We start from the raw sequence: 27,453 nt of genomic DNA, 5'->3' as shown, positions 1-27,453 counted from the left end.
TCTACATTTGAGAGTTAGTAATCATTTCTGAAATCCAGATTAATATCTTTTTTAAAAAAAGCATTGCCCAATGCTTATTCAAGCTAGAATGTCAACAGCACAGTTATCAAATGTAGCCAAAAGACTTCATCCATACTTAGTACATTTGTTAGAAATATACATGCAGAATCTTCTCTTGAAGTTCTACTGAATATGATTCCCTAATACAATTAAGATGATTATGTGGAATGACATTTATAGATTTTGTATGCATTTTCAGAATTCCATTGGTTTGCAGCAAAGCTTAAAACCATTATTTTTAATAAAGCACGTATTTCTCCGTTGAAAGTGAAATGAAGCTATACTACCCATTCATGTAAAGCAATTATGATATGATAACCTGCTCTCTTTTGGAAGCTTTACCATATGAGATTTAAAGGAAATGCTTCCACCATCCATTTTTCTCTGGCATTCATTTTCTGCAGGAAGAGGAACACATTACTGAGCAGGGAAGACACTGGTCATATTCAGACATAACAATAAACACAGCAAACTTATTATTAGATGGAGCAAGCTTGCAGTACAGGGGAGACATACACTATTCTAGAAGTAGCTTCTCAGTCAACGACTGTATTGCTGTTTGGAAATGTAATGTAATTATTACATGTAACACTTTGTGATATAACATTGCACTAACCACTAAGAAAAGAATTTATCACACATTCCAATATGCTAAGAATATTTTCCTTGAAAACTAAACTACCCAAAATTACAGATTCAGTGGAGTCACAATCTGCATCCCTGTTAGGCTGATCAAATTCAACTTAAATCAACAGGATTTACCAGCTGTGTTCAGAATGGAAAGTGCAATCCTATACATATTTTTACTCAGAAGTCAGTCCCACTGAGGCGTGTATAGGATTGCAGTTCCAGGGTTTGTTCTCCCAATGCTCTCCCTCTTTAATTTATTCTACATTCTCATTTTTAAAAGATGAGGCAGTGGAAGACAGGGTGAGCCTAGGAAGCCTTGCCAAGGACACACACAAAGATGGCAGCTGAGCCAAGAAGTGAACGACAACCACATCTTCAAACTGGGAAAGGAATACATAAGCTTTCCTTCATGTATGAAAGTGAGCAGTCTATTTTTCTTTGCAAGAGCAAAAAAGAAAAAACTGCTACTAAAGGCGAACAGCTCAAATATTTATGCAAACATTGAAACAGCAGAACATATGGCTGTATTTCTGGGAAAGATCTAAAAGCAAGAGAAACAAGATGTATGCTTCTTATGTAAAAAAAAATCAATTATGCAGACAAGGGCAAAATACAGAATCCACAAAAGGAATAAATATATTTGTCCTCTAATTTGGAGCCCTTCCCAGACGTTTTAGCACTTTTCCTTTTTCACATCTCAACACACCACCCTGCGACTTGTTACGCATGATAAGGGGATAACTTCCTGCTTCACTAAGATGGACCTGGGCTCATGATCTCTGGATTGTAGAGATGGAGGGCCAAAGAAGGTGGGGCTCCATAATTCAGTGGTAAAGCACACCCTTTGAAACAGAATATTCCAGATTCAGTTCTTTGCATCTCCAGTTTTTGCACTTCAGGAAGTAGAGATAGGAAAGACTTCTGCCTAGGACCTTGAACAACCGTTGCCAGATTACTGGTCTGAATTAATGGTCCAACTCAGCATATAAAACAGCTTCATATGGGGGGGCATCTACCACCAAGTCAGCCAATCTCAACTCCCAAAGTGTACTTATACAATAAAACACGTTTAACATGTTTGTTGCATTCATGCTTTACATTGTTTAGGCGTACACACAAAAAAAGATAAAGGTGACATGTCATGGTAAGCCAAAAACCTCCCACACACATCTTGGCAGGAGCAGAGGTACCAGCAGCCACGTTGTCAAGAAAAGGGAGCAATCTGGTGCATGGGCCAGTGTTAATTATCTGCCACTGTGCAGAGGTGGGAAAAGTAGACTCTACCTGCCCTGAGGGTGTGTTTTAGGATAGGGGGAGTAAAGTCGAGCACACTGCAGGCAATAGGCTGCCCAGTGGGGGTGACACACAGAAGGACGTTAGGGGGTGGGGCAGCACCTCCAGAAGAGGCAGATAGATAGCAGAAGGAGCCTGAGTGCAAGGCAGGGAAATCAAGCTCTCCCAGGATGAGAGATTGGGAGAGGAAAGGAAATCCTGCAGGTGAGAGCATGTAGGGTCTGTCATTTTGTGGGTGGAGGTGGGATGAACAGCTAGCTTTGCACAGAAGGTATGTGTACACTGTTTCAGCACTCAGGTATGCTGTGATATTTTTAAAAAATATTTTGCAAACTGCCGCTATTGTTAAAAGTATCTTATTTTTTATAGTTGCACCTGAGAGGATTAGGTTTCTCAGGGGTTGAGCTGTGAAGTTGATGGCAGGAGTAACATTGTGAATAATTTAATAGTGCTACTTATTATAGTACATATTGTACTATGTACAATTATGTATTGATTATAATAAATTGTATTTATATAACTGTTTTTAACTTTTTGTATATATAGATATTGTGTTACATATGTACATTATGTTGTGTATTATGTTACCATATTCTAAACTGTCCTCTGGCCTTTTGATAAAGGGCAGCATATAAATTTCTTAAACAAACAACTGAGCTAGGGAGAAAAAAACATGATTCCTGACTTAATGTTATCTCCAAACAAGAGAATGAGGTTTGTTTTGCTCCAAACAAACCATGATCTGTAGCCAAAATTTGGACATAATGCTCCCTGAACTAGTGAGGAGCAAAACAATCCAGATGTTCAGGACAAACCACTACCTATGGTTTACTGAGACATGTGAACTGGACCAATGTATGAAAAGGACTTTGGTTTACATGCAAACAACTCAGATGTATCATATCTTGAAACCCCAGATGGGTAGTGAAAAGTATTCTGAAGGAAAAGGCCACATAGGGGATATACAACAACAAGAGCTTTACTATCACTAAAGGTATGAAGAGAACAAGGCCCACAGCATGGTGCTGCTTGTAGGCCCCACTGCAACTCTCAACTGAAACTAAACCACCACAGCCCTGGGCAGACTCAGCAGTTACTTGTATGGCAAGCCCGAAGGGCCAATACAGAACACCCCTTCCCCCTAGCTTTCATACTTGGGACGAGCCCTGATGCAGGTTGATTGGCGATAGTTTTGCATCAAAGCTGATAGCACATCACCTAGTTCCCCGTTTAGCTCTGGTTCATTCAGGTCCACTTCAGGGTCCAGGCACAACTGCTCTTGTCCAGCAACAGGAGCATCCACTGGCTCATTTTCTCTTCCAGCACCCTCAGAGAGAACTGATTGAGCTGGGCTTCATCCTCTCATCTGGTCCACATGTCGACGTAACACATGGCCATCTGGTGTTTGAGCTCTGTAGGACAATGGCCCCATGGCTTGGGTCACAGTCGCAGGAATCCACGTTCCTGACATTCACAGCAACAAACTCCCTTGGTCGGTCCTCAGTCAAGTCAGGATGCATCCGATCAAGCAAAGTCATCTGTTCATTACTAGCTCAACTGGGTTCCTTCTGGTTGTGGCACAAGGTGTGATGTGTTGTGTCAGGAAAAAACTTGCCAGGCATCGGTCCCAGTCACCTTCTATAATCCATTTCAATGCATCCTTTGTTGTCCTGACCATCCTCTCAGCCTGGCCATTGGTTGCTGGATGAAAAGGGGCTGAAGTGACATGCCGAATTAGTCCATTATCCAGGAATGTGTGGAATTCTGCAGATGTGAACTGGGCCCCATAGTCTGAGACAATGGTGTTGGGCAACCCAGGTGTTGTGAACAGCCTGTGTAAGTTCTCGATAACAACATGGGACGTCACCGACGATACAGGAACCACTTCTAACCATCTAGAGTATGAATCAACAACAATCAAGAAGGTTTGTCCCTGGAAGGGACCTGCAAATATGAAACCATGACCATGGTGTTTTTGTCGATTCCCATTTGTGCACTGGGGCACGTGGTGGAGCTGGTCTTGAAACCTTCTCACATCTCGACGCATTCTTCAATCTAGCTGTCCAACTTGGACCAGCATACATAGCTGTGCCCTATAGCCTTCATTCACACTATACCGGGGTGTCCAACATGTAGAGCCTCCAGCACCCATGTCTCAACACAGTAGGAATGACAACTCTATTTCCCCACAGAAGGCATCCCTTGTGCACCAATAGTTCATGTTGTTTGGATACAAATGGTCTGAATTTCTCCTCAAGCTTCCCTAATGGCCATCCCCTCCACACCCAGTTGAGGACACGGGCAAGAACTGGGTCCGTGGACAACACAGTGGCAATATTCCCAGCATGGAGGGGTGGTTCTAGTAACGACTCTAATAACAGCACGTCCAGCAGAGGGGTTTCACCAACCCCAGCAGAAAGGAGAGGCGGCTCAGAGCATCAGCATGGGCAATGCTGATGCCGGGCCAATGCTGCAAGGTGTAATTGTATGCGTTCAGGAAAATTGCCCACCGCAACATGCATGGAAATAATATTTGAGGCGTCTGCTGGTTAGGGGCAAACAATCCCAATAATGGCTTGTGGTCAGTAGCAAAAGTGAATGGTTGACCATAGACATAGTCATGGAATTTTTTTTACACTAGCTACAATAGCCAGGGCCTCCTTATCAATTTGGGCATGATTCCGTTCTGTTGAAGACATTGTTCTGGAGTAGAAAGCAATAGGCACCTCACAAGAGTCCTCAAGGCAGTGGCTCAGGACAGCTCCAATACCATATGGAGATGCATCACACGTGAGAATCAAGGGCTTCCGTTCATCATAGCACACCAAGACGCTGTCAGACAATAACAGGTGTTTTACAGCATGGAAAACCTCATCATGCCGGGCTGTCCACTGCCATGCAGCATGCTTGTCAAGAAGGTGATGCAATGGTTCTGCCACTGTAGCCTTATGTTTCAAGAATGCGTGATAGAAATTCAAGAGGCCCAAGTGAGTTCCTGCTTATTACGGGGCACTGGAGCTTCATGAATAGCTTTAAATTTCACTGGGGTAGGTCGAATGCCAGCGGCATCAATACTGTAGCCAAGGAATTCAATTTGGAAAACACCAAACACAAATTTCTCATGCTTGACCTGGAGACTAGCAACAGCAAAACGGTGCAGTACATCCCGCACCCATGTGGCAAGTTCAGCAATGGAGTTGCCAGCGACCAAGAAATAATCAAAATATGGTATGGCACCTGGGACTCCTTTAAGAATGTCCTCCATTAAACTCTGAAAAATTCCAGGAGCCACAGAAACACAAAACTGGAGGCGTTTTACTCTGAATGCTCCACGATGAGTGGCGATAGTCTGAGCATCAGCAGTAGCATCATCCACAGACTGTTGCTGATAGGCCTGGGCCAGGACAAACTTTGCAAAAAAAATTCCTTGTGAAAGTGATGCCAAAAGTTGACTCACTGCTGGGATCGGTTATGGATGCTGATGCAGGGCTTTATTGATAATACACTTGTAATCACCACAAATGCAGATGTCACCATTGGCCTTCAATGGAGTGACAACGTAGGGTGTGTCACTGGCTCCAAGACACCTTGCCCAATGAGGCGATCAAGTTCAGCATCAATCTTTGCTCACAGTGCAAACAGAACACAACGGGCTTTCATACGGATGGGGGCCACAGTAGGATCCAAGAACAACAAAATAGGAGGCCCCTTATATTTCCCAAGACCTTTATCAAAAACAGCTTTGAAATCATTTAGGATGCTATCCCATAATGATTCACCAATCTGGTGGACCCCCATGACAGCAATGCCCAATGGCTCAAACCAGTCTAAGCCAAGGAGACTGGTGTGATGCCCCTGAGCAACCAATAACTGTAAAGTTCCATGGAAAGTTTGGTAATGCACCTCAACTTCACAGATGCCCTCTACTGGAATCTGATTTTCCTGGTAATCAGTAAATTTGGAGTGAAAAGGGACAATTTGTGGGGCCCCACAAGGAAATATTTGCTGATAGGTTTCTGATGAGTTGATAGTATAACCTGAGCCCGAATCAACTTCCATGGTGCATGGAGTGCCCTGAATAGTGACTGTCACCTTCACCTTCCTCACATTGGCAGAATACTGCAACCCTGGCTTGATGTGGTTAATCATCTCCTCTGCGTTGCCATATGTGGAAAACTTCTGTACAGTGTGTGTGGCACTGCTTTGTGTCCTTGATGGTGTTTTCCCTTCCACCGCACTCCTGGGGGTGTCTGCTTCCACTTTGGCTTGGCGTACTCACTCAATATGCCCAACGTTTTGACAATACCAACACTGTGCACCTCTGAAACGGCAGGCATGACGTTCATGGGATCCACCACAGCTCTTACATTTCACTGGAGAAACTTGTCTGGATCTTGGATGTCCTGCAGCACCTACTCTGGTTGATGAGGATTTGCCCTGCAGCCTGTGGATCTCTAGAAGTTGTTGATTTGAATCTTTAGCCAGCTGGGTTTCTGAACAGGGTGAGTTCCTTGTTAAGCGCACTTCTCCGGTGCTTGCTGCTTCTGCTTCTGTAGCCAGAGCTTCCTCTAATGCAGTCTTGAATGAGAGCCGTCCTTTTGCAAACAGATGCTTTTGCAGGCCTTCATCATGCAACCCACAAACCAGGCGATCACACAGCATCTCCTCAAGGTTTGGGAAATTGCAGTATTTCGCCATGCGTCTAATTTTAGCAACATACAGTGACACACTCTCTGTTGGGCCCTGATGTCGTTTGTAAAAACTATTTCAAACAGTATTGGAGAGAAAAGTCCTTGTAAAACATTCAGGATATCCACATAAGATGTATTAGCAAGATTTGCTGGTGCTAGGAGGGCCTGGGCTAGGTCAAAAGTGTCCAGCCCACAGACACTGAGTAACACAGCACGCTTCTTCTCTGACTCTGTAATGCCATTTGCTGCCAAGTAAAACGCTAGCCTGGCTGCATAACTTTCCCACTTGCTGGGACATGCAGGGTTAAATTCTTCAAGATGCCCTTGGGTGGCCATTTTCCACAATATACACACTGACCTGGAGTACTTTGCAGTGATTTTAACAAGGCCCAACTGATGTCTTCATCCAGTCTAAGGAGAAATGTTCTCTCCCTTTCAGTCTTTAATGCATGAAGAAAGCACTCTGTGTGCCTCATGGTATCCCATCCTCGTCGCCAGTGAAAAGTATTCTGAAGGAAAAGGCCACATAGAGGATATACAACAACAAGATCTTTACTATCACTAAAGATATGAAGAGAACAAGGCCCACAGCATGATGCTGCTTATAGGCCCAACTGCAACTCTCAAATGAAACTAAACTGCCACAGTCCTGGGCAGACTCAGCAGTTACTTGTATGGCAAGCCTGGAGGGCCAATACGCAACAGGTAGGCACTGGGAGCAGACTGAGCCTCCAACCCCCTAGTTGTTCATTTCTGAGCTGTAAAGAATATGTGCCTCTGAAAATGTTTCCAATTGTCTAGACCAGGGGTGGTGAACCTTTGGCACTCCAGATGTTGCTGAACTACAATTCTCATCATCCCCAGCAAGTATGGCCCATGGGCAGGGATGATGGGAGTTGTGGTTCAGCAACATCTGGAGTGCCAAAGGTTAATCATCCCTGGTCTAGACTGGAAAAAAAGTGATGTTTCTCTCTTGAGCAGCAGAGTTTCAGCTTTGCAAATCAGAGACAGCACCCTAACCATTGTAGTAATAATCCCCTTGACAATGACACCTTGATAAGGGATGTCAACTTGGGGTTTTTGGTGTGTGTGTTTTCAATCCAGTTGTTACTGTATTTTTCTGAGGAAAGGCTAAGCTTCTGCGCAGCTTCACTAGGTTTCAATCAATTAGTATCTCAATTATAACCATTTGGAGTCATTAAAACAAAACAACACCCTAAGTATTACAATAGCTACTAATAAGGCTACCATGTTCACTGTTCCAAGTACCATCAGCAATGTTGTACAAAGACCAGGCTTCATTGTAGCTATCCACCAGAGCTTGGAAGTAACTAGTTACAAGTAACGAATTACTTGTAATTCATTACTTTTTCAAGCAACGAGTGGGTAATTCCTTTACATTTTGATTGTAATAGAACTAGGAGTAATTTTACTACTTTTGTGGAGTAATTGTAACGTTTCCAGAATTACTTTTGGGCATTACTTGAGGGGGGGCAGGGAAGTCTTCTGCCCCTCTGATTTGTGGATGAAAATCATGTGTCTCAAATTGGGCTTCTGTGCAGTATTGCTCTTTCCTCATGCTCTGTGGATGAGTAGGAGGCGATGCAGGAGGCGGCAGAGAGTGAGACGGGGTGGAGTGGAGAAAACAATTATTTTACAAAATGGATAGTGGTGGTGAAGAATGGAGTGGAGGGAAAAAGGATCCGGAGGTCAAGAACATGGATAAAGGAGGAGGAGGAGGCAGCAGCAGAATGGAGATAAAGAACTGTTCAGGTGAAAAATGACAGTGTGTGTGTGTGTGTGTGTGTGTGTGTGTGTGTGTGTGTGTGTGTGTGTGTGTGTGTGTGTGTGTGTGTGTGTGTGTGTGTGTGTGTGTGTGTGTGTGTGTGTGTGTGTGTGTGTGTGTGTGTGTGTGTGTGTGTGTGTGTGTGTGTGTGTGAATACTATGTTTGCACTTGGCCCACAAAGTGGCCTCCCCCACCCTCTCTGGCTACTGTGCTGCATTTGCAGTATTTTAACTTTTTTGCATCTCAGGGGAAAACGTTTGCTTGAGTGAGTGTCCCTCAGTTGGTGGCAGGGCAAGGTCTGGGAGGTGGTTAAGTGAGAGAGATTATGCTGGCTGGCTGAGTGGGGGGGGGTGCACTTGGTTTGGCGTGCAAAGATCTGAGTAGTGGCCTCAGCCTCCCTCCCCACCACCCTTACCAGCAGAGAGACCACCATTGCTATCTTATGAATAAAAATAATTATTCTACTACCTCTGTATGTGTGTGTTTATTTTTACTGTTGTTTTAGGCTACTTAGATGTGCAGCAGCCAAGGCCAGCACCTTGTAGGCTTTTTTTTAAAGTAACTGAAATGTAATTGTAGTGATTACTTTGGAGGAAAAGTAAAGTAATCAGTTACTTTCAGAGCAATTGCAACTATAACGGTAATTACTACTTTTTTGGGCCATGTAACTGTAACTGTAATTTATTACTTTTTAAAAGTAATCTTCCAAGCTCTGGAACCACCTGCATCAGTACATTACTGACATTTTTTGATGCTAGCTAACAATCATACGGATATAAAAAAAGTAATAATCGATGATGTTCTGATGACTGTATTTACTGGCACTGACATCTTATTGACTACAACAATCTTTAATGATGCCGCCTCATTCTATTTCAAATCAAAGTGTCAATAAAGTCTTAGTATACTTCTGTCTTTGGAGCTGCTATTTTCAGAGGATAACATCTCTTTTGGCTGTAGTTATGGTTGCACTGACAAACAATATCACAAGGCAGTCATTAGCAAGGGAAAAAACACTAAGTAGCAATAATTGATATAAAGCAGGCATTAATACGTAATGACAACTGGGACACATAAGCAATACATCACTTACAAGGGAGATACAAGAGAAAGTTAAAGTATACCAACACAGAAGAGAGAGTTGAGAGGGAGAGTTGCCAAACTTTTCTTGTGACTAAGAACATAAGAAGAGCCTGCTGGATCAGGCTACTGGCCCATCTAGTAAAGCAGCTTATTCACACAATGGCCAACCAAATACCTACAGGGACCCTTCCAAGCAGGACCTGAGCTCTCTTGTGGTTTCCAGCAACTTGTATTCAGAAGCATACTGTCTCTGACAGTGGAGATAGAGCATAGCCATCGTGGCTAATAGCCTTATTCTCCATGAAGTTGTCTAACCCTCTTTTAAAACCACTCAAGTTGGTGGCCATCACTGCATCCTGTGCATTCTTATAAAGCAAAAAGCTCTCTCCTAATAATATTCTCTTTCTGGCTGTTTGTCAAGATAAAGTGGGCCTCAGAATCTTGAAGGTCAGAATTACATTTAAAACAACCTTCTCCAATCTGGTTCCTTCCAGATATTTTGGACTCCATCTCCCACAATCCCTACCGCTGGCTATGGGAATTGGATCCCAACAATACCTGGAGGGAACCTGGCTGAGGAAGGCTCTTTTCTTGGAGGTGTTGTGCAAGATGCAAAACCAAATCCAATATCAACAGTTGTAATATCATCAAGGGCCACCAACTTGTGATCAAGAACAGATATCCCAGTACAACACACACATAAATAGTGTCACTGACAGAGGACACTCCTTTGTTTAGCCAGCAAGAATGCTTGAAGAATTAGACCTTTGTGAATTCCTGTTTGAAGTACTTGCAATTCCTTTGAAAGTGCACAATGTCAACATAAGATCAAGTTCACTGTGACCATATCACAATGTTAAACACATATGTAAAAAGAAAAAAACAAACAGCCAAAGTTATTGTTTCAGTCTTTTAAAGTCAGTCACTCCACTTGCTCGCAAGTTCCTCTTCAATAACTCAATGTGGAAGCAGACAACAAGTTTTAAAATAAACCCCATCCAAGTGGCATTTTAACCAAGGCAATCCAAAGCCCAGGAATAGATGTAGTTCAAACTTGTTGTAGTTCAAACTATGTGGCTAGAGACACTGAGTCATTCCCAAAATTCCTCAAGACTGCTTTTGGTCATCTACAGCAGAGGATGAGAGGATCTACAGAGCAGATTAGGATCTATTGGGAGATCTCTGGGTAATTTGCAGTAGATTGGCATGAGTTTTTGACTCCCAATTGTCTAATAGCAACAATGAAAAAGCTTTCCTCCTCCCCTCAACTTAAGCTGCTGAGAAAGAACACTAGGGAGGAAAGACAAAGTCTTTTTTTGTGTGAAAGAACTTGTAAACTTGGTTTGAGGGTGACCTTGGTTAGGAGTATAGATTTCTGGGCTAAAAGCATACCCAGAGGCACTCTGTTCCATAATTGCCTCTGGCTCCAGTTGATTGGTCTAGAAAAAGGGCTAGAAAAAACAAAGTAGATACCATAACCCTGAAGTCTGCTCAGCCCTAAGATAGAGAGCAGAAATAACTGATGTGAAAGCTATAGGAATCACATGGCCCTCCAACACTAAAAACCAACAACTTTTAATACAGTAGGCGACTAGCTGTTTATCATCTCTGTCAGCATATCACATGGGACTATGAGACAGAATGGAAGCATGACACAGATCTGCCACTTCCTTGCATATTACTTCCATCTCTTACATATTCTTGTCTTCAATGATAAAGTTATTTTAACCAGACAGATAATTGCTCTTCCACTGGTTATTTCACTTTTTTAGAAATGTTGCTTCAGTAGTTAGACCGTATCTTTCAATAATAGTGTATAATCTTTTGAAGATTTCAGCCCAAGCTCATATAGTCAAGAGCAACAAGACAGTTCTGAGTCCTAGTTTAATCATGAACTCTGTCTTGGAAATATACTATAGTCTTGAGTGCATGAAATATTCTGATAGTCACTCTCACACACTTACATAAAATGGGGCTGATTACCTGTTTCAGAGAACAACTAGGAGGGTGATCAAGATGATTGGAAAAGTAATCATTACATTTGTATTATCAGTTCTCGGGTAGGGAAAATACCTAGCAATTACATTTGGTTTAACTGAAGTTTCCCAAATGTCTTCAAAGGCAGTCCCACATAAAATGCATTACAGCAATCCAGATCAGAACAAAATTCATCCCACAGAGTAGGACCAGATGGTGAACTCAATACTTTCAAAGACTGAATTGCAGAACTAGCAGCATTTAAGCAAAGACATGAGCAGTGCTTAACAAACAGTCAAAGAAGCTACTGACAGTTCCTTCACATTATCCTGTGGTTCCAACTGAAACCACAGAAAAGCTCTGCTGGATGCCACCGCATGAATAAGATGGTGCTGGTGAAGTAACGTGGGGTTTTTTTTGCTGCTGTCATCAGCATAGAATAGGTGCAAGCGAGCTCTTACCTATGCTTAATCAGATTTGCTTTGGAGTGGTTCACCTCCTGCATACAAGCCCCTTCCCTAACTGCTTCATTGCCCACAACTCCGACATAGCAAAAAGCTCTGTTCAGTGGGAGTGGGTACTTAGGAGCTATTTTGCCAACTGCCCAACTCATCGCTTTTTTCTCACAGAACACGGCTTTGTCAAGAAATTCTCCCTGGCTCTCAGGAAGCTATCATAAGAACATAAGAACATAAGAAGAGCCTGCTGGATCAGGCCAGTGGCCCATCTAGTCCAGCATCCTGTTCTCACAGTGGCCAACCAGGTGCCTGGGGGAAGCCCGCAAGCAGGACCCGAGTGCAAGAACACTCTCCCCTCCTGAGGCTTTCGCCAACTGGTTTTCAGAAGCATGCTGCCTCTGACTAGGGTGGCACAGCACAGCCATCATGGCTAGTAGCCATTGATAGCCCTGTCCTCCATGAATTTGTCTAATCTTCTTTTAAAGCCGTCCAAGCTGGTGGCCATTACTGCATCTTGTGGGAGCAAATTTCATAGTTTAACTATGCGCTGAGTAAAGAAGTACTTCCTTTTGTCTGTCCTGAATCTTCCAACATTCAGCTTCTTTGAATGTCCACGAGTTCTAGTATTATGAGAGAGGGAGAAGAACTTTTCTCTATCCACTTTCTCAATGCCATGCATAATTTTATACACTTCTATCATGTCTCCTCTGACCCGCCTTTTCTCTAAACTAAAAAGCCCCAAATGCTGCAACCTTTCCTCGTAAGGGAGTCGCTCCATCCCCTTGATCATTCTGGTTGCCCTCTTCTGAACCTTTTCCAACTCTATAATATCCTTTTTGAGATGAGGTGACCAGAACTGTACACAGTATTCCAAATGCGGCCGCACCATAGATTTATACAATGGCATTATGATATCGGCTGTTTTATTTTCAATACCTTTCCTAATTATCGCTAGCATGGAATTTGCCTTTTTCACAGCTGCCGCACACTGGGTTGACATTTTCATCGTGCTGTCCACTACAACCCCGAGGTCTCTCTCCTGGTCGGTCACCGCCAGTTCAGACCCCATGAGCGTATATGTGAAATTCAGATTTTTTGCTCCAATATGCATAATTTTACACTTGTTTATATTGAATTGCATTTGCCATTTTTCTGCCCATTCACTCAGTTTGGAGAGGTCTTTTTGGAGCTCTTGGCAATCCCTTTTTGTTTTAACAACCCTGAACAATTTAGTGTCATCAGCAAACTTGGCCACTTCACTGCTCACTCCTAATTCTAGGTCATTAATGAACAAGTTGAAAAGTACAGGTCCCAATACCGATCCTTGAGGGACTCCACTTTCTACAGCCCTCCATTGGGAGAACTGTCCGTTGATTCCTACTCTCTGCTTTCTGCTTCTTAACCAATTTCTTATCCACAAGAGGACCTCTCCTCTTATTCCATGACTGCTAAGCTTCCTCAGAAGCCTTTGGCGAGGTACCTTGTCAAACGCTTTTTGAAAGTCTAAGTACACTATGTCCACTGGATCACCTCTATCTATATGCTTGTTGACACTCTCAAAGAATTCTAATAGGTTACTGAGACAGGACTTTCCCTTGCAGAAGCCATGCTGGCTCTGCTTCAGCAAGGCTTGTTCTTCTATGTGCTTAGTTAATCTAGCTTTAATAATACTTTCTACCAGTTTTCCAGGGACAGAAGTTAAGCTAACTGGCCTGTAATTTCCGGGATCCCCTCTGGATCCCTTTTTAAAGATTGGCGTTACATTTGCCACTTTCCAGTCCTCAGGCATGGAGGAGGACCCAAGGGACAAGTTACATATTTTAGTTAGCAGATCAGCAATTTCACATTTGAGTTCTTTGAGAACTCTCGGGTGGATGCCATCCGGGCCCGGTGATTTGTCAGTTTTTATATTGTCCATTAAGCTTAGAACTTCCTCTCTCGTTACCACTATTTGTCTCAGTTCCTCAGAATCCCTTCCTGCAAATGTTAGTTCAGGTTCAGGGATCTGCCCTATATCTTCCACTGTGAAGACAGATGCAAAGAATTCATTTAGCTTCTCTGCAATCTCCTTATCGTTCTTTAGTACACCTTTGACTGCATTATCATCCAAGGGTCCAATTGTCTCCCTAGATGGTCTCCTGCTTTGAATGTATTTATAGAATTTTTTGTTGTTGGTTTTTATGTTCTTAGCAATGTGCTCCTCAAAATCTTTTTTAGCATCCCTTATTGTCTTCTTGCATTTCTTTTGCCAGAGTTTGTGTTCTTTTTTATTTTCTTCATTTGGACAAGACTTCCATTTTTTGAAGGAAGACTTTTTGCCTCTAAGAGCTTCCTAGACTTTGCTTGTTAACCATGCTGGCATCTTCTTGGCCCTGGCGGTACCTTTTCTGATCTGCGGTATGCACTCCAGTTGAGCTTCTAATATAGTGTTTTTAAACAACTTCCAAGCATTTTCGAGTGATGTGACCCTCTGGACTTTGTTTTTCAGCTTTCTTTTTACCAATCCCCTCATTTTTGTGAAGTTTCCTCTTTTGAAGTCAAATGTGACTGTGTTGGATTTTCTTGGCAATTGGCCAGTTACATGTATGTTTAATTTAATAGCACTGTGGTCACTGCTCCCAATCGGTTCAACAACACTTAAATCTCGCACCAGGTCCCGGTCCCCACTGAGGATTAAGTCCAGGGTTGCCGTCCCTCTGGTCGGTTCCATGACCAACTGGTCTAGGGAATAGTCATTTAGAATATCTAGAAACTTTGCTTCTTTGTCATGACTGGAACACATATGCAGCCAGTCTACGTCCGGGTAGTTGAAGTCACCCATTACTACCACATTTCCTAGTTTGGATGCTTCCTCAATTTCATATCTCATCTCAAGGTCTCCCTGAGCATTTTGATCAGGGGGACGATAGATCGTTCCCAGTATTAAGTCCCTCCTGGGGCATGGTATCACCACCCACAACGATTCTGTGGAGGAGTCTGCCTCTTTTGGGGTTTTGAGCTTGCTGGATTCAATGCCTTCTTTCACGTATAGAGCGACTCCGCCACCAATACGTCCTTCCCTGTCCTTCCGATATAGTTTATATCCAGGGATAACCGTATCCCACTGGTTTTCTCCATTCCACCAGGTCTCCGTTATGCTCACTATATCAATGCTCTTCTCTAAGACCAAGCACTCCAGTTCTCCCATCTTGGTTCGCAGGCTCCTAGCATTAGCGTACAGGCACTTGTAAGCAGTGTCTCTCTTCAAGTGTCTTTGGCACTTGTGGTTAGGCCTGTGGTAATTTTGCTCTTCTGAATTTATATCCTGTGCCCCTGCTCTCACAATGCCTACTTCTAGGCCTACCCCTTTTAAAATTTCATCATTTCTTTGGTTTTTATCCCAGGGGGGAGGTTTATTCCGAACCGGACCTTTCTCAGCTCCTGTCGGGTTTCCCCCCTCAGTCAGTTTAAAAGCTGCTCTGCCACCTTTTTAATTTTAAGTGCCAGCAGTCTGGTTCCATTCTGGTTCAAGTGGAGCCCGTCCCTTTTGTACAGGCCCGGCTTGTCCCAAAATGTTCCCCAGTGCCTAACAAATCCAAACCCTTCCACCCGACACCATCGTCTCATCCACGCATTGAGACTGCGAAGTTGGGCCTGTCTGGCTGGTCCTGCGCGTGGAACCGGTAGCATTTCAGAGAAAGCCACCTTGGAGGTCCTGGCTTTCAGCATCCTACCTAGTAACCTAAATTTTGCTTCCAGGACCTCATGGCTGCATTTCCCCATGTCGTTGGTGCCAACGTGCACCACGACCACTGACTCCTTCCCAGCACTGTCTACCAAACTATCTAAACGACGGGCGATATCCGCAACCTTCGCACCAGGCAGGCAAAACACCTTGCGGTCTACACGTCCATCACACACCCCACTGTTTATGTTCCTAATGATCGAATCACCCACTACAAGGATCCCTCCACCCCCTGGAGATATATCCTCGGCACGAGAGGATAGCTGCTCATCCCCCAAGGAATGGGTCCCTTCTAAGGGATCGTTTCCCTCTTCCTCAGCTGGATGCTCTCCTTCCCCGAGACCATCGTTGTCCATGATAGCAGGAGAGCTATCATCGTTGGAGTGGGACACAGCTATAACGTCCCTGAAGGCCTCCTCCACACACCTCTCTGCCTCTCTCAGCTTTTCCAGGTCCGCCACCTTGGCCTCAAGGAAATGAAGTCGTTCCCGGAGAGCCAGGAGCTCATTGCACCGAGAGCATACCCACGACTTCTGTCCAACAGGCAGATAGTCGTACACGCTGCAGGGGGTGCAAAACACTGGAAAGCCCCCACACCCCTTCTGGCTTCTTACCTGCATAGTTTTGTTTAAGGTTTATTACGTCAATGGGTTGGAGACTGTGGTTTAGTTGAGGTCAGGGAACAGACGGGCAGAGTGGGGGGCCCTGGCCTCCTCGTCCTGCTGCCGAACTCGCTCTGCTGCTTAACTCGCCTTGACGCTTCATCAGCTGGGGCTCCCTCTAGCTCGTGGATCCTAGCTCCTGATCCATTAGCCTATAGGGTACACTAGTGCTGGCCCAAGGGTTTTTGGAGCACCTGGAAAGAAAGTAGTTTGGGGCCCCTTAAGGTATGAAAGCAAAGCAGGAGTAACATTTCACTTAATTCTATTCATGACACTGCAATGAAAGTATGGATAAACGTATTATAGTAAATTCCTTGTGGTCAATTTTTATTACAACTGGAGTGGAAAAATATTACTTAATACATTATAGCAACGCTACACTGTAAATAAATGTCATAAACAAAAAGAAACAAGTTGTTACCTCCATATGTGATGTTCTTACATACACAGAAAGAGCTCCCCCCCCCAAAAAAAACCCCTCCAATTCTGACCAGGAAGTGCTCCAATCACAACAATGAAGTCAAAGAATGCTCCCCCACTTTCAAACTAATATTGTCTTACCAAGTTGAGAGCACCAAGTCCACAGTGTGACTTGTCATATCATGGATCCAGTAACATATTGGGCTCAATGGAATAGCCCCATGGTTGTCATGGTGGCCATAGATCCCTGAAAAACACATACACAGACTGAACCACAAGGCTTAGAGTCCTCAACAGCAAGTCCAAAACTACTGAAGCAGAGAAACTGTTAGACAGCAAGATGGTCAGTGTACTAACAGAATCCCCAGTCACTGAGACCTGGGACTCAAAAAGACAGAAATTTACGATAGGGAAGCCCTCCAGATATTGGTGGACTACAACTTCCATAATACTTGTTCATTGGTTATGATTGTTGAGGCTAATGGGAGTGGGAGCAAAACATACATTTACTCCCATAGATTGCCCATCCCAGCTACAGACCACAACATGTCCCCTCCTCCTTAGCTGTCAACTTATGGAAAACCAGCTATCCCCTGCTTGCCCACGCACATTTTGGTAAAACAAGCCAGGTTGGCTACCCAATCCTGGGCAGTGTCAAGAACGCCTAGTTTGTAAGGTTGTTAACTAAAATGGTTCTGTGGCAAGGCATCGTGGTGAGAACATCTTGCCTGAATTAGGGCCTCTGGGAGGCCATGAGACTATCAGTTCTCACAGCTGAACTCAGTTAATTAAGCAATTCTGGCCCACTTGCACTGGCTGCCTTTATGTTTCCGAGGTCGATTCAAGGTACTGGTATTGACCTATAAAGCCTTACACGGCTTGGGACCACAATACCTGATGGAACGCCTCTCCCGATACGAACCCACCCGTACACTACGTTCAAGATCAAAGGCCCTCCTCCGGGTGCCTACTCCGAGGGAAGGTCGGAGAATGGCAACAAGGGAAAGGGCCTTCTCAGTGGTGGCCCCCAAATTATGGAATGATCTCCGTGATGAGGTGCACCTGGCGCCAACACTGTTATCTTTTCAACGCCAGGTCAAGATTTTCCTATTCTCCCAGGCATTTTAGCATGTGTTCTATATTGTTTTAAATTTTTAAATTGTGTTTTAAATTGTTTTTAAAAGATGTATTTTAAATTGTATTTGTTTTTAGTTATTGTAAACCGCCCAGAGAGCTTTGGCTATGGGGCGATATACAAGTTTAATAAATAAATAAGCAAGAACACTTGCTTATCAGTTTGAGACTGGTATCTCAAGGCCACAGGCCTGGAAGGTTGGAGAATTACACGACCCTTAGGTGCGAAAGCTCCAGAAGATTGCATCATCAGAAAGCCCCCTGACTGGCTAACTAATTCCTAGCTGTTGCTGGGCTTTTCCCCATAAAAATAGAACCAAGACTTTAGGTCTTTGTTCCCCAGTGGTCTTTAGTACTACCTGATGTTGGGGTTCTGTTTACCATCTGCTATAGAGGCTATACATCTCTGAGGAGATGTAGAACCATGAAGTTACTCTACTGGTTTTCCTATGTTGTGTGAATACAGATTAAGCTAGACAGCTTTGTTATTTTTATCTGTGACTTGAACTCTCTGCCTTTGGTATTTTACCTAACCCTAGGGGTGTTTGGTTTAAGAAATTATTTTGCTGCTACAGTTTTGCACTTATATTTTATGTTAATAAAGCTACCTCTTACTTACCAGTGTGTGTTTATTTCAGGGAGAAATTGGCTCTGAATCCAGCAAATTAGCCACAGACTATCACATAGGTGGGTATTTTGACTTAAGTCTCCAGAACAAGGAGTGCATTTTTGGCTCTTGTCTTTTGGAATCCTTGGCAGGTCTATTTCTGGCACTTGGGGTTCCCCTTGGCCCAGAGTGGGTGACCAGGTTTAAGGGGTGGTGGCAGTCTACCTACCTTGCAGAGTTGTTGTTGGTTTAACTCAGCCCTGGTAAGGAAGACAAGGGTTGTGCCTGGCTGGGATCAATTGCCCTGGACTTGGGAGTTGACCCTGGTGGGAATTTGCAAGTTCTTGATAGATAGCAGATCTTTTATTTAAGAATTTAACAGCCCCACCACAAGGATTGATGGCAAACTGGCAAGACAAATGGGGTCACTTGCTGTCTAAGAACAACAACTAACAGCAATTGCCAGACCTATTCTCCAGGAATTTGCCTGGAGAAGCCACGTAAAGATAGCAGCCATTATTAAAGCATGTGGCAGTACATGTTATACATTATGTCAGAGGTGGGAAACCTTTTACAATCCAAGGGTCACATTCCCTTGTGGGCAACCTTTTGGGAACCACATGGTAATGACAGGTGAGACCAGAGGCAAAAGCAGGCAAAGTAATGGATGCAATGCCTTCCTTTGTGTAGTAGCCTACATACCAGCCATGCAAAAGTCACCGGTTTTTACATAAACACACACACCTCACTCTCTCTCCATCCAAGGAAGCAAGATGCATTATCACTGTTCAAAGACACTTCTTGGCCACGTCAAAGCACTCAAGGAAGGCATGGGGCAAGGATAGTAAGAGGTATGGCCTGGAAAGAGTTGTAATAGTTGTAAGAACCATGAATAGCCTGAGGTTCTCTACCTCTGCATTATGTTTTTCTCTAGAATATTCTCTTTCAGTTGTTCAGAACTTACTGTCAATCCATTTTACTAGGTGACCGAGCTCCTTGTACTGCGAGAAGCTTTTGATCCAAAGTCCTACTTTAATAATTCTTAATTGATAATAAACTTGCAACATGCCCCCATACCCTTCTGCCCAAATTAAAATGCTCCAAACTTTCATCATAGGGAAAGTGCTCCAATGCCATGATCATGTTGGTTACCCCTGGGCAACCAGGGCTGCACCAGATTTATATAGAGACATTACCATACCATTTTAATTTTCAGTCTTTCTTTATCATGCTTAGCATGTCAATTTCCTTCACTCCCCTTGTATATTGAGTCAACATTTTCACCACACTTGCTGTGAATGAAAATTCCTATTAGCCACAGCCAGTACAGCTGTGCTGACAAGCTCTCTCTCTCTGTCCTATATAATCACAGCCAGTTCAAACCTCATTACTGTACAGGAAGGACGTGGTTGGGTTTTTATTTTCCAAATGTCTCTTTATGTTCTTTTCATACTTACTTGCATTAAATACCATTTGCAATTTTGTTGTCCATTCACCCAGTTTGGAGTTATCATTCCTCAGTTCTTGACAATCTGCTTGGGCTGCATGCCTTTGAATAAATTTGGGGCCATATGATTATTTGTCCACTTCATTGCTCACTCTGACTCTGGTTCATTTTAAAATAAGTTGAATAGCACTAGCATCATTTGGATTCTTTAGAGGCTCAACTATTTCCCTGCCTCCACAGAGAAATTTTTTTACGCACTCCTCTTCCTTTGACCAATTCCATTTACAGAAGATGATACGTTAAATTTATTCAAGGGCCTTTGGTGAGGAACTGTCCACTTCCAAAAAACCTTTTGATAATTTACCCAAATATCTATCAGCTATAGCCTATGTGGTTTGCTAATACTGTCAAAAAAACTCCTGAAGATTGGTGGCGCAGACCTTTGAAGTTGTATGATTTTCTGGATCTCCACACACGTGATCCCAATGAAAGCATAATTTGTGTGTGTGAAACCATATAGGCTTCTATGTGCATGAATTTAATTTTAAGAAAAAATATTTTACATAATCTTTAATAACTTGCCCTTCCAATGTTCTGAAGTTAGCTGTGAGGTTTTGTTGTATTTATGTAGATTTTGATTTAATTATTTTTGGTTTTATATTGAATTTAAACTGACTTGTTTCACTTATTTATTGACGTCACCCAGAGAATTCTACATTGTCAAATGGCATAGAAATGCTGTAAGTATATTAACTTAGAAATACAGACTGTGTTACAAGAAGTCTTGCAACTGTTACTTTCCAATTGGAAATAGGAGACCAAAGTATTCTCTTTGCATATAAAATATATGCCTGAACATGGACCATCACTGATTGCTCTTCATGGTGGTGAAACATCAAATATCAAGAGCACTAAAAGGGATAGGCCAAGTTGCCTCTTGCTTAGCCAGGCTTCATGTCCTTTAAAATCAAGAGTTACTTGGCAAAACCAGGAAGCACTCTTAGTAAGTGTTAAGCTGTTCTATCAGACAAGTTCTTGCCAAACTATAATCTGCTGCGACAATTTATATAAATATTGTATTATACGGCAAAGAATTCCTACAAACAAATCCTAAAGCAACTCAGAAGCAAAGCTATATCTATCATCCCACAATTCATACTGATTGCTTGTCATCTATCCTTGGGGATGTGGCATTAAATTGGTCTCATTTGCATTTTTTTTTAAACAAAATTCAATTAAAGACCTTTTTGAGTGGGCCTAGTTCAGCAACCACACTTGTATAACCTCCTCTGTTTGACAGATGGAAGAGACCTTGTGAGAGCAACACACAGTGCAGAGTGAGTGAGTGACTCAGCAGGGTTGGCTAGCAACACACCTCACCCCCCTCAATTAACTGGTGGACTGTGCATTTCAAAAGATGAGGAAAGCTGCACCCTGGGGCATACTTTAATGTCTTATTACATTAAACAAAAATCAGGCCCCGAAACAAAGAGTTTCCTGTACCTAGTTTATCACTCCACAAAGATAAAAGTTTTGCATACCTGTGTAGAACTTTAACTTCTAGCTAAGGCCAGTCCAAACAAGGCATTATTATTATTCAGTCAAATTGCCCGTACAACAATCAGAAATTAATTCAATCCTTTCTTAATCATCCCAAAACTATAGAGCAAGGGTATGGAGCCTGTGGCTTTCCAGATGTTGCTGGACTACAACTCCCATCAACTCCAGCCAGCATGGTCCAATGGTCAGAGGTGATGGGAGCTATAGACCAGCCAACATCTAGAGTATAATCCAACTGGCTAGAAAAGGAATCGAGATGAAAGACGCAACCATCATCAATTCCAAGAGAATTGCAGGGGACACAATGCAAAGAATGTATTGTTTTCTTACCATGCAAGTCAAAACCTGCAGTTTGTGTTTGTTCAGATACATGAAAAGCAGGGGTGTAGTTATGCAGGGTCTCATGGGGGTCTTAGACCCCTTACTGTTTTGGGAGCAGGGTCCCTATGTCTCCAGCATCCTATGTGCCAATCAGCATCCTATGTGCCACTCAGTCACTGAGAAGAGTCCTCTAACATGCTTCCTTGTCCTTTCCTGCTGATTGGTGTCAATCAGAGTGAAAGGAAGCAAGTCAGCCACTGAGAAGACACTTCTCACTAGCTAATACTCTCCCCTTTCATGCTTGTTGGCTCCTATGAACATTTGTTGTGGGAAAAGGCATTAACAAGGATCTCATTCTCAACCCAGCAGCAAAAAAAGGAGGTGTGTGGCTGTGACTTATCATGAAAGGACCCTGTATTTCTGAATATGCCACTACACCTCTGATGAAAAGAGAAATGATATCAAATGGTTATGTCTCAAATGCAGGTTTCCCTTCGATTACTTACACTGTCTTACAATGAAATTACACAGGGAGGCTCTGCTCTTTCTAGAAAAGCAATCCCTGTAAAAAGTGGAGGTGAGAAAGGGATTTTATTCATGTTCCTTATAGAAATAGCAGCACATACAAGTTAAGTGTACTCAAGTGCATGACTGACATGGCAGCTATGAAAAAGGCAGAACAGTCTAGGAGCTAGAAGAACATAGAAACACAAAAGAGTAGGGGGTTTTCTCAACCACATCCTGCATCCTCAGGCTGGATAAGATGAAGGATCACATTTAACCAGTTCGAACTTTGATAGACATAGAATCTATCAATGGTAAATGCTTAATGACTCATCTTTTAAAATGTGCAGTAAAGCCCATTAACTATTTTTTGGGGGGGGATGAGAGGCACAGTTGAACATGTACAGATTTTACACTCATAAGTGTAAAAGCATCTGCCTGAAGTTTAATGATTCAAGGGGCAAGTGTTAATTAGTAAACTTCCACTTTCTTTGTTTCTTATGTGAAAACTGTAACAGAAATAAAATACTAGAGGCTACTTAACCAAGCAGGTGGGTCTCTTTCTGCACTGTACTACCAGGCTTTCTTCAGTGTACAGAGCTGATGTCTGGAAAGCACAGTATTTGTATTAATTAGACAGCTAAATGTTGCTTTAAAATAGATGTCTTCATTTGAATTGTCACTATTTTTCTGCAGTAATTCCCATCATACTCTATGTATTCAATTTTTTTGTTCACATGGTGTCAGATTATCTTGTATGCATATGAGATCACATGAGTCTATCGGCTAGACTTCATGTAGCAAAGAGAAGGATATCACGTAATGATGCAAGATGCTGAGACATCACAAAGATGACTGTACGGCAGCACAATCCAAATGTTTGGGGGGGAAATATTCAACTCGTGGTGCAAAAGAAATAAAGAATTATTCTAGGGAAATAATTGTTTGAAAAAGTGTGGATGTTCGGCAAACCCTAAAAATGAGTCTCTTTGTCTTTTACTTTCATGGTTGCATATGCTATGTAGATACAAGGTATTGAAGAATTCATATTTACTCAACAATAACATCTACATGAGAAAATACAAAAGCCATGCCTATACAAAATGGAAATGGACTGCCTTCAAGTCAATTCCGAATTATGGGCAACCCTATGGATAGGGTTTTCATGGTAAGTGGTATTCAGAGGGAGTTTACCATTGCCCTCTGAGGCTGAGAGGGAGTGACTGGCCCAAGGTCACCCAGTGAGCTTCATGGCTGTGTGGGGATTTGAACCCTGGTCTCCCTGGTCATAGTCCAACACTCAAACCACTACACCACGCTGGCTCTCTATGCCTATACAAAGTACCTAATTAAAAGATATCCATATCCATGCTTCACTCACTGTGTTCACAAAATTATTCTTGCAGATAAGTATTTTTATTTATGTATGTATTTATTTATTTGTTTATTAAATTTATATCCTGCCCTTCCTTCCAGAAGGCACCCAGGCGACATGCTTTAGAAGCCTACAGTTATACATGCCTCCCCTACAGGTCTACATCCATTAAGAGCTGGAGAGCACCAGACTGCAGACCTGCGGTGTAGAGAAGTACTGTCTAGACCTACGCTTTCTGTCTTTCCAAAAAGAATTTAGAAACTACACCTGTAGAAGAATAAAAGTGCAAACTTGGATCACCGTGGTAAATAAAAACTGCATTTACTTCAGCAAGGTCAACACTTTGTTCTAAAGCTGCTCTAATCTTAAACACCTTCTCTCTCAGCTCCGCACTACCAATTTTAATTGGAGAGCCTTGTGCATACCATGGACTGCGAAAAAGACAAATAATTGGGTGTTAGAACAAATTAAACCAGAACTTTCATTAGAAGCTAAAATGATGAAACTGAGGTTATCATACTTTGGACACATCATGAGAAGACATAATTCACTGGAAAAGACAATAATACTGGGAAAAGCAGAAGGGAGTAGAAAAAGAGGAAGTCCAAAGAAGAGATGGATTGATTCCATAAAGGAAGCCACAGACCCGAACTGACAAGATCTAAACAGAGTGGCTTATAACAAATGCTATTGGAGGTCGTTGATTCATAGGGTCACCATAAGTCGTAACCAACTTGAAAGCACGCAACACACAAGCTGTTGAGAAATTGTGCTACAGACTGAGGCCTAACAGTTTTAAAGAAAATAAAAATAAATACTCATTATAGGCATGATGGTTTATCTTAACATTTAAGATGAAAATATACACATGTAATAAAAATATTTTTTCAAGTTTAACAAACAGAAAGGAAAACATCAGCTCAAGAAAATATAGATCGATCCAATTATAAGAAAGCTGTCAGTAAAAATTCTGCAGAGTCACATTCACTTCTTAAAGTTACTTCAACACTAATGTCACAAATATATAAAGAGACATTTTTTCCTGAACAGATTTGGAACAAAGGATTTTCAGTTTTGGTATACAAAACTGGATGAGCATTACAAGTTACCTTTGGACTAAAACTAAATACCTAACAGCAAGGAATAACCACCTCCTTTTGTTACTATACAGAAAGGGGCGGACAGATTGTCAAAGCTCAACAGAACTCAATTCATCTGGCTGATAGAGCAACAACAAGAGAAGTTGGTCTCCAAGGTAGTCTTCAGTAAAACAAAGTGGTATGTACAGTAAGAATCTACAGTTCTTCTGCAGATCCTATACTGACACTAAGAAAGGCTTCTGAGCAATATTATTTTAAAAGTCACTGGGGTGAGATTATGTTTTTTTGTAGACAACGAAGTTCAGTTGCAAGCAGAATATGAAAGGTAGTAGACGACAACTCCCAAAAAGTTACACAGATCAATTCAGTCAAACAAAATAATTAAAAATTGGGGGTGGGGATTTTTATTTTTTTAAATATACAATCATCCATTTGATGTAGCTGACTTAGGCTGCAATCCTATATGTGTTTACTTTGGACTAAATTTCATTGCAAGCAGCATAGTTGTCTTCTGAATAAACATGTATAGGATCAGACTACCCGTCACTTTATTCCCCATGCCAGAGTCTGCAATGAAAAGCAATGAAATAATCACACTGTATACTGGAGTACTTGGACTAGTTTCCAGCACTCTGTAAGTCAGAGATGGGGAACCTGTGGCTGTCCAGATGTTGTCAGAGTCCAACTCCCATCAACCCTAGCCAGCATCAGCAACATCTGGAGGGCCAGAGATTCTCCATCTCTGCTGTTAAGAAATCAGAGTAATCTAGACTATAAATGAACACTCACTGGCTTCTTTTGATAGCAACACAAAGAGTAGTACCACCTACACATTGCATCGAATTTGTGCAGGTGAGGCCTTATACCTGAAGTCATCTTTACTAGCTGTTACTTCACTGGGATCACATGAAGCTATTCACTGGTGAATATGGCAAGGAAATTATTGAGGATTACTCCACTGACAGCGACGCCATACACATACACACACACACACACACAGAATCATGAATGATTTCATCCAGCTAAATACATTGTGAGTCTTTCAAATATCCTGGCTAAGACTGCAATCCTAACCCCACTTTCCTGGGAGTAAGCCCACTGAATTCAGTAGGACTTACTTCTGAGCCCTAACTTATCTAGTTCTTCTTTGTGGAGGGAGATATGGGTCTTTGCCTCCACACAATGCTGTTCTCATTATCTTTAAGCCTGTGATCTTAAATAAAATTCACTAAAATTCCAGTGAGATTTAATCATATATTTAAACATCCATTTGGAAGAGGGTTTAAGTGGTTGCTTAACGTCTAGATTATGCTGGAAATGATTTTTGGCCACTGGCTACCACTAAACTCTTTTCAAGTAAATAGTAGTGATATGACAATGTGAAATAATGAACTGCAAGCAGCTACTGAATGACCAGAAAGTTCTTGGACCATTATATTCAGAGACAGTTTCTACCAACTTCATTACATATTATATCTGTCTTGAAATACTACTCAACCATTTGAAAGCCTTCAGTCTGGACATGTGCATTATGAAGGGAAATAAATACAACATATTAGGGAGATTCAGTGTGCTTATTGTAGAATGCAATACAGCATAATAGAGCTCTGGGCAGGATCAGATATCATCTTTTTGTCACTTATGAAAACTTAATCACAGATACCTATTTAGATAAGTGCTCATTTTTCATTTGCATCCAGGACTGCGGTAACATAATCCATCCCAAAAAACCCAGGGGTGTGTGTGTGAAGCATTTTTGCTACCACTTCAAGTGCTGCATATCACTCCCATCTTATTAAAATATGCACCCCTGCAATAAATTCCGGGTATTACTTCTTCATTTTTAGGTCTTCCACTCAGATATTAAAGCATACACTAAACACAAGAATAATAAAATGTGGCATTAAACAAAGAAGTTCAGAATCTGAGGAAAGACACCAAAAAACAACTGTAGTCTCCTTGACTCCACCTTCCAAGTCCTGCTACCACAGCAAGAGAGTGATTGTGTGCAAGGAGGATGGAAAATTTTGAGAATGGAACTGATCAATGACACACACTCCAGCCATCAGCTTTACAGCACAGGCCTGAAAAAGGGGATGTGCGCCAAATGCCAGCCTCCCGTTACCAAAACAAGAAGAATATATCACTCTCTCATACACCTCCCTCAGTACATTCACAGTTCTTCCTTAACCCCTTCCCCATCAGTAAAAAGAAACAATCCAGAGACTTGCTGCTCTGTTAATTCCACTCAGCAGAACAAAATGCAAAACAGCCTGTGGCCTGTGGGGAAAGCCTGTACATTGGGGGAGGGGGGGAGAGGCTCAAAAGCCTTTTCACTTTTGATTTTCCTCCCCTTTTTAGGACCCATTATCACTGCTAGACTTAGACTGGACAAGCTTGGCACACAAGGAGTTGCAAAACCAGATTGTGCATGATGGGAATGATATGCACTCGCTCGGTCAAAGGTAAGCACTTTATGGCTATACTATTATGTACGCTTACCCAAGAATAAATTGCATTAAATTCAACATAATTTACTTCCAAGTAAATATTTACAGGATCAGGTTGCAAGCCTATGCACACTCAACGGCAGTAAAGCCTTCTGGATTCAGGAGGACTT

General features: G+C 42.3%; 1 protein-coding gene across 4 annotated transcripts in view; it reads right to left on the bottom strand.

Annotated features, from left to right (window-relative positions):
- Positions 1-27,453, bottom strand: part of PPM1H (protein phosphatase, Mg2+/Mn2+ dependent 1H) — a 152,897-nt gene that overhangs the window by 123,729 nt on the left and 1,715 nt on the right. The gene's annotated exons all lie outside the window — the stretch shown is intronic.

Source organism: Rhineura floridana, chromosome 8 (genome assembly GCF_030035675.1).
Source record: "Rhineura floridana isolate rRhiFlo1 chromosome 8, rRhiFlo1.hap2, whole genome shotgun sequence".
NCBI lineage: Eukaryota > Metazoa > Chordata > Lepidosauria > Squamata > Rhineuridae > Rhineura > Rhineura floridana.
The sequence above is the reverse complement of the archived record's forward strand: the minus strand, read 5'-3'. Positions and strand labels throughout refer to the sequence as shown.